Source organism: Thermobia domestica, chromosome 18, assembly GCF_964235325.1.
Source record: "Thermobia domestica chromosome 18, izTheDome1.hap1.1, whole genome shotgun sequence".
Classification (NCBI taxonomy): Eukaryota; Metazoa; Arthropoda; class Insecta; order Zygentoma; family Lepismatidae; genus Thermobia; species Thermobia domestica.
The window spans coordinates 52,327,773-52,340,431 of record NC_137471.1 but is presented as its reverse complement, the minus strand read 5'-3'; the positions used below and the strand labels follow the sequence as shown (position 1 = coordinate 52,340,431).

Genomic DNA, 12,659 nt, shown 5'->3' with positions numbered 1-12,659 from the left:
ATATTTTTCCGATTTTCTTTTTACTTTTGTATCTTTTTTTCTTATTTTGATGTGATCAATTGAAGGCTTTAGTTGTACCTTATTTTTCTCAATAATGAGTAAAAAATAAAGAATTATTATTAAAAACAATTTTGGTAAGTTAAATCAGTATGTCAAAATATTATATATTATTCTTTCTTCTTGGACAATTTTGTGCAACTGCAGTATATTGTAATGTTAAAATTTACATAACTTTCGTTTTATAAATTATTAGTGCATGTTGCTTCTTGTATGTATTTAAATTTTCTGTAATATATGTACTTTTCATGACTTGTTTATTAATGTATTTTTTGTCTTCTATATGGCCAATTGAAAACTTTGGTTGTGGTGTCACTTTCATAAATAATAATAATAATAATAATAATAATAATAATAATAATAATAATAATAATAATATTATTATTATTATTATTATTATTATTATTATTATTATTATTATTATTATTATTATTATTATTATTATTATTATTATTATTATTATATTTGAAGCATACCGGTACTATCTTCATGGAACACGCGTATTGACAGTGTGCGCTGTTAGAATCACAAGAAATAACAAACTATTCATAAGGAAACAAGGGAAGTCCATTTGTTTGAAGTTACGTTTATATTTATATAAATAGCAATTAAAAAAACTCAAAGAAATATCAAACGTAGACCTTTCTATACAATAACATAGTAAGAAATCCGTAACTGCATGTATCCAGTTAAGAAAATCAGACTAACAAAATGGACAGTTACTTTCAGTTGCGTTAATTATGTGTTGAAATGGTTTTTAAAAAATCTTTCATATTGTACTATAAACATTCTTTTCGGCTATAAGTATTAAATAAGTTTAATTATATAACACACAATAGATGAACTCCATTTCAGGATCTAGTGCCCCCATTAGCTCCCCCGTAACCAGTGGTGCTATTCAGCCGGTTCGCTAGAATATTTCGGTTCGCACCAGTTAAAATATTTCGAGTTCGCAGAACCGTTACAAGCAGACGTAAATATACACACACAAACATAGATATAACGTAACCAAGAGGAAAAGAAGGAAGCCAAACATATTATGTGGCTGAACCTGGCAGAATCCATTTTTGAAATCGAAAATAAACCATTCAGATCTTTTGTTCACGATTGTTCTCATAAGATTTTTCGTTTGTTCATGGTTTATAAACAATTTATACCAAAAACAAAATGTCCGGTGCCAACTTCATTTAGCAGAACCCATTTTCGGAAATCGATAATCAACCATGCAGATTTCTATATTTTTTAAATTTCTATTAGCATAACAAGTGTGTGCACTCCAAATTTCAGCTGGAAGGGAGAGCTTGTAGAATACAAATTTTTCACAGGCAAAAACAATTAACCTATTTGAAGAACATTCCTTTGCTCTTTACTAGAAGATTAATGAAGGGCAGAGTGAACGGTAAATTTTATTTTAAGTATCTTTGTTCTTAGAAATTCTTACAGCTACAGGGTTAAACGTACAATCTCTCAGAACAAGCTATAGGCATTTATTCCTTAATCTCAAATGATCAGATATCAAGAATGAGAACTGTGATTATACGAGTGAAGTGGTAAGGGTTATTTATGCATATCTGACACACATGCAGACCATTATCAACAATTGTCGATCCATTGTTGGTTGAAGGTCTTTCCAATAATTTTTAACAACCGTTTATCTTGGATAATTCATTTCTAAGATAGAGCTCCTCCGTGGCTAAGCGGTTAGCGTACGCGCCTTTGGCGTGGGAGACCCGGGTTCGATTCCCGGCGGGAGCTCATGTGGTTCGGATTCCACGTTAATCAGTAGGGCCACGTCTCATATAGCCTCGCTGCTGAACGAGACGTTAAACTCAACTCATTTCTAAGATATTCGAAGTGCTACATAATTTCGTCACATCACCTTATATTAGTATGCTGTGTAGGTCACTACATGTCACAAGGGAAATTATATCTATTAATTACCTATCCGTCGTAATAGTGTTTTTTTTTCTGGAGGTATGCAACGGTATGACATACCGGAACCTTTTTAATGTGAACAAAATATTTCCTCTTCTGTCTTAAAAAGCAGTTGACGAAAAACTTTGAAAATATCAAATATTAAATATGTAGTTTTATTGAAAATCAAAGTTTTTATTGTTTTCCTTTGCTGTTTCACAAAAGTGTAGAGGTTCGACTCTGAACAATGGGAGCCAATTGTGCTGCATATTGTGCTTATTATTATTATTATTATTATTATTATTATTATTATTATTATTATTATTATTATTATTATTATTATTATTATTATTATTATTATTATTATCCTGAAAGGTATGCAACTTTTTAATCATTATGAACCTGATACTGGTGTATCGGCACCTTTATTTTTTAAAAACGCTATATATATTATTTTGCAACACTTATTTTGCAACACCCGATATACATACATACATATACATATATATATATATATAAATAGAGAGAGAGAGAACCGGTTGTTAATAAATTAGAATAGCACCACTGCCCGTAACTACACCCATAATTGATCGTAATCTTTGTTTCCGGTATTTGGAAAATAAACTCGTATTGTTCAAGTATTCCTTCCCCCCCCCCCTCCTCTTTGCAGTTTGACAATCAATGGAAATAAAGTGAAATCCTATGAACCGACTGACTTGTCTCTCCTTTCGGAAAGATCAAATTAATAAGCGAATAATATTTAATATTTCTCAATTGGTACAAAGTAGCATTTCAGATGTCTTTATATATATATATATATATATATACTTATAAACAAAGTAAATTGGAGAAACAAATACATTATTATTGTTCAGTGTACTTACCTTGTTTACTGTAACCTAGTAACACCAGATAGGGGGGAAAAAAGTGTTCCTGCAAGCATGTTTCTGTATCGTCTGACAGATGGCAGCACACATTAGAGGATCTCTTTATGCGAAAGAATAGTTTACTGCCATCTGCCTGTGCATTTTGAACTGCTTCACGCATGACTTGGTTATCTTCTGCACGTACGAAGTGAAATGGGAATATCTTCACTTCAACCGAAAAGGTATGTTACTGTACGAACTTCCACATCTCGATTTATTTATATATTATCTGAATCCATCCTCTAAGATTGTAAATGAAATATTTGTTTACAGACAGGGACGAATAGGGACCACAACTGGGGCCCGGTAGTACTGTAGAACAGGGGGCCTCCGATTCCCCACAACTCATTCTTAAGAATATTAATACTTTATTATTTATGAACGTGTTTCTTTTTTCCTACTTTTTCCTTTTTCTCTCTATCCGTTTTTTTTTTTTTATCGTTACAGGAATTTCGGAAGGAGGGAGGAACATATTTCACCTAGATGATGTGGAATGATGTGGCTACGCTTCTGATCTCATTCAATACAAAAGGCAATTTTAAGTCTTAAGAAGTATTATATATATATATACAAGGGCGGATCCAGGATATGATCAAGGGAGGGGCTAAACCATATTTTGCTGTTTTATCCAGTGTAAAGCAAGATTTAAGCCCATTTTATCCAGTGTATACATGAGCGTCAAGGGGGAGGCTAAAGCCCCCCTTGGATCCGCCACTATATATATATATATATAAAATATGTATCGATCGGTTTCAGATGTGACTCTAAGTATTTAGGTTTTAAATATTTTCGTGTAGCACATAAACGTTACCTACCATGGGCGCCCGAAGGGAGGAACATGGGGCCCGAGACCCCCTGGCTCACGAAACTTTAATTTTTTAAAAAGATTTTCTTAATACAAATAACGAATACCAAACGTAATATAGCAACCAGGGAGATGGGCCCCTTAGAAAATTTTCTTCGGGCGACCATGCTACCTACTGAAATAAATTTTGCTCAATTACTTTTTTTTTTTTCTTTTTATACATCCTGAAATTACAACATTCATGAAACACTTCTGAGTAGTAGAATACATTTCAAGGGCCCTTGGCATTCAGAAAGAAATGTAATAGTCAATGGTCAATTGCTAACTCTGTCGGAAGTTGTTACATCAAATGGAGCATGAAAATTAAGTACAGTACAGTACAGTTCCACCGCTGAGCTTCATTAAATTATTGCGGGGAACGTACCGGGATTCCGCCGGTATCCCGGTGAGCCTATCTGTCCCTGTTTACAGAACATGAATAAACTCCTTAGAGCAGTTTTAAGAAATTCTAATAAAACTCCCATCCCTAAACCATCTACTCTGATCCCTCGCCGCACGGGTGCCAATCTTGGGGGGCGAGGGTGCCCATGCCAAATTTGCTTGGATATCTGACAATTGACAACGAAACACACATACCTAAATACCTCCAGCCCATTGGCGGATATAGCCCGAGGTCGAGGGGGGAGGGTCTAGGTCCCCCAGTCTTTTGAGTGACAAAAGTAATTTAAGCTATTATTTGTATATTTTCGAGGGTTTATAGTAAACACATGATATACCAATGATAGTCTGGGTTCTGGATGCCCCCTCCCAGTTTTTTACCTTCTACATCCGCCACTGACGAGCCCCAAAGTTACATACAGTAGAAATCGGGGCCGTTGCATTCTTTCACTAAGACTAACAATTACACCATAGGTTTTTGTACATAATTACACAACATACAGTAATGAAAAAATTAATAGCAACTCTTTGGAATTTTACGCATTTATAAGGATTTCAAAGAAGTTTTTACCTAAATATGCACAAACATACAATGATATCTACATCAAATTAAAGGAAATTTTACATAAAATTCAAATCTACTCACAGAAGTTACGTATCTTTACAACAATTGATGATGTTCAACAAAATATGACGTCAATTGTTAAGTGAAGTGAAAGTAAGTGAAGTTAAGCGAAGCGCACTGAATTGATTTTGGCTCAACCTAATACTTGATTGGATGTCCACGCTTAGTAATAACGTCTTTGAATCGTTGTGGCATGGAGTTACACTAAGTTTTGTAGTGTCTCTATTGAAATGCAGTGTTGCCAGACGTCGTTTATTGCTTGAATTAACTTCTCTCTCATTGAAAGATCCTTCAAATCACTCCATAAATTTTCAATTGGGTTTAAGTCGCGCGAATTACCAGGCCACGATGACAGGGGGCAGAATCGTCTTGAAAAATAAAGAAACCACCGTTGAATAAATCTCTACCCGCAGGTATCATTGTCGTTTCAAGAATATATTTATAAGTTTGTGCATTAACAACACCATTACAAATGTGAATTTTACTAATTCCACTAAACGAAAAACATCCCCAAATCATTACACTGGTAGAGTACCTGGAAGTTTTTACAGTACACGCAAAATTAAGTGCTTCAACAGTCATGCGATAAACTCTAGCGTGTGAATTATTGCCATAAATGGTTATTTTCGTCTGATCACTAAACATAACTTTGCGCCACTGGTCAATAGTTCAATCCTTTTATTTTTGGCCTACTCTACGCGCCTTTTACTTGTTCCGGTGTAAGATATGGCTTCGTGACTGCTCCATGTGAATGCAAACCCATTGATTTTAACATGTTTCTCACTGTTAGCGGACAAACGTCGACACCAGATGTGTCCCTCCAATTTCTAGCAAGATTTGCTGATGTGATGACTCAAACCTGTCTGCAAGACACAACCGTCACAGTGCACTGTTCTGTCTAGGCGAGGATTTAATTTTTCGACCACATTTGCCAATTCTTCCACTTTTTATGCACACTGCTTCCCAAATCTTGGCCAGCTGCCTGCCCACTGTACTTTTATGCAGTTGCATAATCCGGGCTATTTCAGCATTAGTTTTGCCACACTTACTTGATGTTTTAATTGTAGTGGCTTTCTGTGGTGTAATGTCACACGTTTTACCCATTACATTAAGTATCGATGTAATTTATAAATGGTAAATCAATATTTATAGGTAAAACTATCACTTTCAAATTTGTCAGTAAAAATAACACTACTAGCACAACACAATTACGTAATCCAGGGCACCTACACAAGTAAGGAAGCAGAAAACATACGTTTGAAAATGAATTCTTCTTTGGCAGATGATAGTGGGGAGTAAAACATTTATATATTAGCCCTCACTCTTTCTCTCTCTCTCTCTCTCTCTCTCTTTCTATAGATTTTTCACGTCAAAAATGGTGCAAAAATTTCAGGAATAGAGATGCTCGTTAGGGTTTTGCCAAAATTACTGCTCCAAGTGATCATATTTCTTCCATACCGTCACCTCATCTGCTATCACTTTAACCTCCTCCGTGGCAAATTTACGTCTTCTTTTTACAATCATTGAAGGAAAATGTACTGTATACTTATACTGTACATAGTTTTCAACTATTTTTTGTTAACAATGAAAACCGCCCAACAGTCACTGAAATGTATTTGTGCTCATTTAAATGGAGTGTTCGCTGTTCATTGAAGATTGTGCATAGACAGTGTTGCTACTTCTTGGTCAATCATTGAACTACTAATATGGAACTGTCTGTGCTTGGTGAAAATTGTGCTTCCCTCGTGTTTTAAAACTGTTTTTTTTTTTTTATTGAATAAACAGAGCTGATCAAAATAAACTATTGCTCGTTTGTGTATTGCAGAAGACTAGTTTTGAATATTATATACCAAATAACACTCATGTTATTTTTATTTGCGTTAAAACATTTGAGAAAAAACATCCACAGTGTACTGTATATTTTACCTTAGTCCCGTGTAGAAGTTCTACTCCGTGCAGTGTATTTCTGGTTGGATTCTGATTGCAACGCAGATGACAATGAAAAAATAAATCTTTCAGTTTTACGTCTCACGTGTGTGCCAGCTAGAATAAAGGAGACGGTAATGATGAGAAATGGAGGAAATGATCGAATGAAACAGTGGGAGGAAATGGGAGAACCCCGAGAAAACCCACGCACACGGTGTTTGTCCACCACAAAGTTTACTGACGAAGTGTAAAAGTGGCATTGTCAAAAATACCAAGTACATTTGTGTCTAAACCAAAAAAGAAATTGTTTCTATGCAGTGGCGGAGCCAAGGGTGGGCCTGGGGGGGCAGGCTCCCTTGCTCAAAATCTTGGCCCCCCTAGCGGCCCCCCACACAGAGTGATACTGCTATAGGTCGACAAACGGTGAATTAATAGTGGCCACAAGTTAAAACTACTACCGAAACATATCTCCACAACAAAGTTACCAACTGCAGAATATCATATGTTGCAATAGTCTGCGTTCCGAGCAAAAATTTTAGGCTCCTTTTTGTTTGTAGTACAGCAAGATCTAATTTATCTAAATCTGTAAGGTACATGCATTGACCTCAGCATCTGAGCGTTCCTTTTAACCTCTGTCCCTTATCTGGTTGTTTTCGACAAAAAAAAAAAAAAAAAAAAAAAAAATCAGTCTGCATTCTGATTTGCTTCAATGTTGAAAGTCATACTAAAATAAGAGATGTTTCCTTACAAATAGCATGCACTCCAGTAAAACTTTACACTCGTGTTGGACGAAAGAAGTCTTCGTACACTAAGTAATTAATTTCCATCGATTATGGCTACATAGAACAAATGCATAGATCCATTAAATAATTTGGTATTATTATTATTATTATTATTATTATTATTATTATTATTATTATTATTATTAAATATCGAGAGGTCTTGTTTAATATACAGTAAAAGAAGAGAGCAGAAGTTTTTATTATTTCTGTCATTCTCTCTGCTGTTCGTATCCCAATAGTTCGAGAAAATTTAACATACTGAATACTATCAACACCTACTATTTGCTACTGGTACTGGTTCTCTTTCTCGTCTACCTTCTGGTCTTGTCTCTAGTACGTCTAATTTCCTAACGCTCTTGGCCGTGGCAACTAAGTAGAAACCTTATGCTGCGGTGTTAATAAGCGATACTAGCGATCTCCAAGGAAAACGGAGTCAGCGCTTGGTGGCCCTCGGGGAAATGAGGCTAACAAAAATTAGTGATTCTTTATAAATAAATCTTTCAGAAATATTTTCTTTTAAACTATTTTAACTGTAGCTTAATCCCAAAACTGCTACTACTAGAGAAATTCCGAAATTTATCACAGAGCCACTGCTACAATCTCCTGATTACTAACCATCAGGTAAGATACTGAGATGATACAACTTGGTCGCGTCAGTAATGCTGTTTTGTGTAAAAGTGTAGTTACTCCCATGACCAGGTTGTATCATCCTGTTATCTGATGTTTGTGGGACTGGTCTACAGATATTCCGTTCAGTAAGTTCAGTCAGTGAATACCAATTTTTATCACATGTTTATGTTAATTCTGTGTCAAAATATGCATTTCTGAGAAAATTAAGCATTAAGCATTTCTGAGAAAATTACATTGTAGGAATTATGCAGAACAGTAAATCATTGGTGACATGGATTTTCAACAGGATATACTAATTAATGCCCCTCCTTCAAATCTAATCTCAAAACTTACAATATTAATTTAGCATCGACTACAGGATAGTAGCGTTATTTCAACTACATTTGAATTTATTTTAAGGCTTTGAAACATCCGAGACTCAGAGGATAGAAATAAGGGAAATTAGTCAATAGGGCCACCAAGGAAGAATCTTGGTAATCTCCTCAGTTGAAATATTTATCCACGAGGGATCAATCACACAATCTTCCGAATCTTAAGCTGATGTTCTATCGCTGAGCTTTGGCCATTCGGTGTGGGTGTAAAGTGTTTGTGTATTTGAATTCACGTCAAATTCTAAAAAGTAGTGAAGGTGAACAAACGAAATAAAGGAAAAGGACCACGTATACTTCTTTTGCTATAAGGAGTCCTGATTTAAATGTCTGTTCTAACACTGTTTGATATTAGGGAAAGAAAAACATATTTCCTCTTTTTGCTTCAAAGAGTGCTCACTTCATCATTTTAATAACGTAAAGCCACATTCATTATTCAGTTTTAGAGCTCAAGGGTAAAAGTAACAAGAAGTAATTGAGCTACAGCCAGATCAAAACAAGATACTGGGACCGGGGCAGTTGCCCAGGCGCCAGCAAACTATTGTGTGTGTTTATTGGTGTTTATGTAGATGAAACGGGTACTAATCGCAAAATTTGCCCTGGGCACCAAATGTCTAGTTTCGTCACTGATTAGGCTACCATTTTTTAGGGCGTGAAATTTTGACATTTTTCTGAAATACTAAGACTACATGATAATTATTGGCAGTTTACTTTAGAGTGAAACTTAAGCTTCAAGAGCAAGGCTTATAATTTAAAGTGGGGTGGAACGGCAAATCACTGTCCTGTTAGAGTTCAGTTCCTGTTTCTGTGCGACGTTTGTCTCGTAAGCACTTTTATCCTAGTACATCACATTTTACTTTATTATTATTAATAATAATACAGTTTATCTACCAAACAACTATTTATATTATTATGCGGTATTAAACCAAAACTGGAACTTGTGACATTTATTTACTTCCATCATTCCACCCGGGAAATAAATGTCATCTATACGAGATGGAATGTTTTCGGGTAAAATTTAATATTACTGCCGCCATGCTGTAACTTTGAGCTTCGCCTTATTTCAAGTAGATGCAGACATGTCAGAAGGTTTGATTCTTGTAGATTCACTAGTTCAAACGCTGTCGAAAATGTGGTCTGGAGAATATGACTCTCAACGAACAACATTCGAACAAATTTATCAAGAATATTTGTGGATATGCATAGAAAATGGTCCTGAAATTCCAGAACCGGAAACAGATAGGCTATAGGGGTTCCTTGTGGAAACGAATTAGACATTCCCCCATCGAAATATCACAAATTCATTTTGGATTAATCTCTTCCTTCATTGGAGGCAGAAAACGAATTTTCTAAAGATAATATATTAAGAGACATTTTTCTGCCTACTATTGATAAAGCAATCACTGAGACGGAAAAACGCTTTGGATCATGTAGCAAAATCATTAGATCAATCACCACTCTACATCGAAAAGGTGAAAACTTTCTAAATTACAACATTGTGGAGCATATGGTCCAGTATTATGAAAGTGATCTGGAAATATTTAAATGTAAACTCAAAATCCTCCCAAACACAATTAAGTTGTATGAAGACGAGAGAAAACCAAACATGATTCCCTGGTGAATTTAGTTCATCTTTGCGTCTACAAAAACGCATTCCTAGAAACCAACAAGTTACATATAATCTCTATACCGGTATAAGTTTCTAGTGCTACATGTAAAAGGCCATTCTCATGTTTGAAAAGATTAAAGATATATAGGCAATTCAATGACTGATGATAGGTTGAAAAACTTAGGATTACTTTATATTTAAGAAAATTGCTAAATCGTTAGATCTGGAAGAAGTTGTTGATAAGTTTGCTGCTGCCCACAAGAATAGAAAGATCCTCTTTTAAGTCGAGGCATGAACCTCTAAGCAGTGTTGGGTAAGTTACTTGTAAAAATGTAACGCGTTACAAGTTACTTTACTTTCTCTTAAAATGTAACGCGTTAGTAACGCGTTACTTGCCCCCAAAAAGTAACTGTTACTTTACTTCGAAAGTAACGCGTTACTAACTCGTTACTTTTAGGTCCGAAACTTTAAAAATGTGAAACAATATGACTTCAATTTTCCTTACTACTATTACTACCGCTATTATTATTATTATTATTATTATTATTATTATTATTATTATTATTATTATTATTATTATTATTATTATTATTATTATTATTGCACGTTCTGAATCGCTTTATGTAAATGCAAGGACAAATTTTTACTTGATATATGAACATTTTCATATAATGTAACATTGATAAAATGCCATAATTCGTTACTCGTAGGGATGGACACGAGGGAGTTTTCTTTGAGACGTGATTTGACTAGAAACAGACATCTTTGAGCTCGACCCGAGAACTCGACTAGAAAAATTTCCTCCAACTCGACTTGAATTGGGGTCGAGTTTCAAGTCGACTAGAGCCAAATCCGGTGTGTAGTTTGCAGTACATTCTTCAAGTATATTACATAGACAGTATAATTATTATCAATAACACTACTACTACTACAACTTATTATTATTATTATTATTATTATTATTATTATTATTATTATTATTATTATTATTATTATTATTATTATTATTAATTATAACAACACTGTATATAAAAAGAAAAATAGGCGGTTTGTATTTGAATACTAAAAAACTAGTTGATTGCCAACCTTGGTAGTCGTGACGTCTAGGAGTCAAGGACATTGCTCAAAAGCTTCTGAATTTGGGTTGAGGGTCTAGGTTGAGTATTCGGGCTCGAGCTTAACATTGTTAAAAGTAATAGGGCACTGGCCAAATATCTTCAAAACTGCTCGGCCCGGGTTTAGAATTGTCAACGACTCAAGGAGCTCAGCTGACAGCTCATTTACTATTGACCCGAACGGAGAAGTAAGCCGAGCCAACAGCTCACCCAACCGACTCTGCTCAGTTGAGCCGAACCGAGCAAATGGCTCATCCCTACCAAGCTAGCTCGAGCCTATGGTTCACCCCAAGTGAGCCAGCTAGAGCTAGAGCCATCTTCTCAGTTGAGCCGAGCCGAGCTGAGCTTGTTATAAAAAATCTCTTGTGGTTTCGCTATCGAGACGAGACGAGATGCGAGCAGTGTGTCCTCTCGTGAACAACATTAAAAGTATTCCATATTACTGTTTAGCTTACATTTTTCATGGCTTTCGTTTTCCAGTGTAATCAGGCCTTAATTTCAAGACGACTTAAAACTAACAAGCCATTTATCAAACTCGACTGGACTCGAAACTCGACGCGAAAAAGTAAATCGGCTGGGAACTCGACTCGAGGATATTACCCTTGACTTGACTTGAAACTCGACTTGAATTCGAGTCGAGTCGAGTTTTAGCTCCCTATGCGTTAGAAAAAATGGTTGCTTATTATTATTCTGCTAAACTAATTATATAATAATAACAATGTTGTTATGTAAAATTAAAAATAAAGAATATAGAGAAACATTACACTACTCTATAATCAACGGGACTCTAGGATAAGCAAACTCATGTGAAAGAACTCCAATATTACATACCATCAGCAGCATCAGCAAATATTACATTACATACAACTCCAATATCACATCCTAGGCCCGATGAGTAATAAAATAGGCCTGCTCATCAGAACACAGTTTATTCATATTAACCCAATACTGTAAATCGTTAATTATGTCACCCTAGTTGTTGATAAATATTTTCCCCCGGGGCACTTCAGACACCGTGCTTTTAAATTCTGTCCACCATCATCCTCAGCTCTTAAGAAAAAAGTATTCTTTCAAATGTTCGAACGGTAAAATATTTTCGTTCTCCATCTTTATAAAAACAACACCAATCAAAGTAAAATAGACTACCGGTATCATTTCACTCCTAGTTCACTCACTGAATGTATTGATTTGGAGCTGTCAAAATCTACGACAAAATCTTCCAGGTGCTTGCAATCAGTACACGTGATTTCCCTAAGACTGTCCTCATCTTCAAAAAACAGCAAGTGGCACTACGAACTTACCTGTTTCTCTGTGTGTCTGTGACTGTCGGTCACTGACATACGTAGTTCACGCTCGATTGTTTCATTCTGAGAAATTCACTTACATGAAAGAAACATTTGTTTCCGAAAAAAATATACATATATTGTAGTTACTCATCCGAAATGTAACGCGAAAAAAGTAACG

At 35.2% G+C, this 12,659-nt stretch overlaps 1 protein-coding gene across 1 annotated transcript in view; it reads right to left on the bottom strand.

Moving 5' to 3' along the window:
• Positions 1-2,979, bottom strand: part of LOC145675467 (tektin-B1-like) — a 152,037-nt gene extending 149,058 nt beyond the window's left edge. The window contains exon 1 of the mRNA XM_081745905.1: positions 2,856-2,979. The gene's annotated coding sequence lies outside the window, so the exon portion shown is untranslated. The remainder of the gene's footprint in view (positions 1-2,855) is intronic.
• Positions 2,980-12,659: the final 9,680 nt, after the last annotated feature.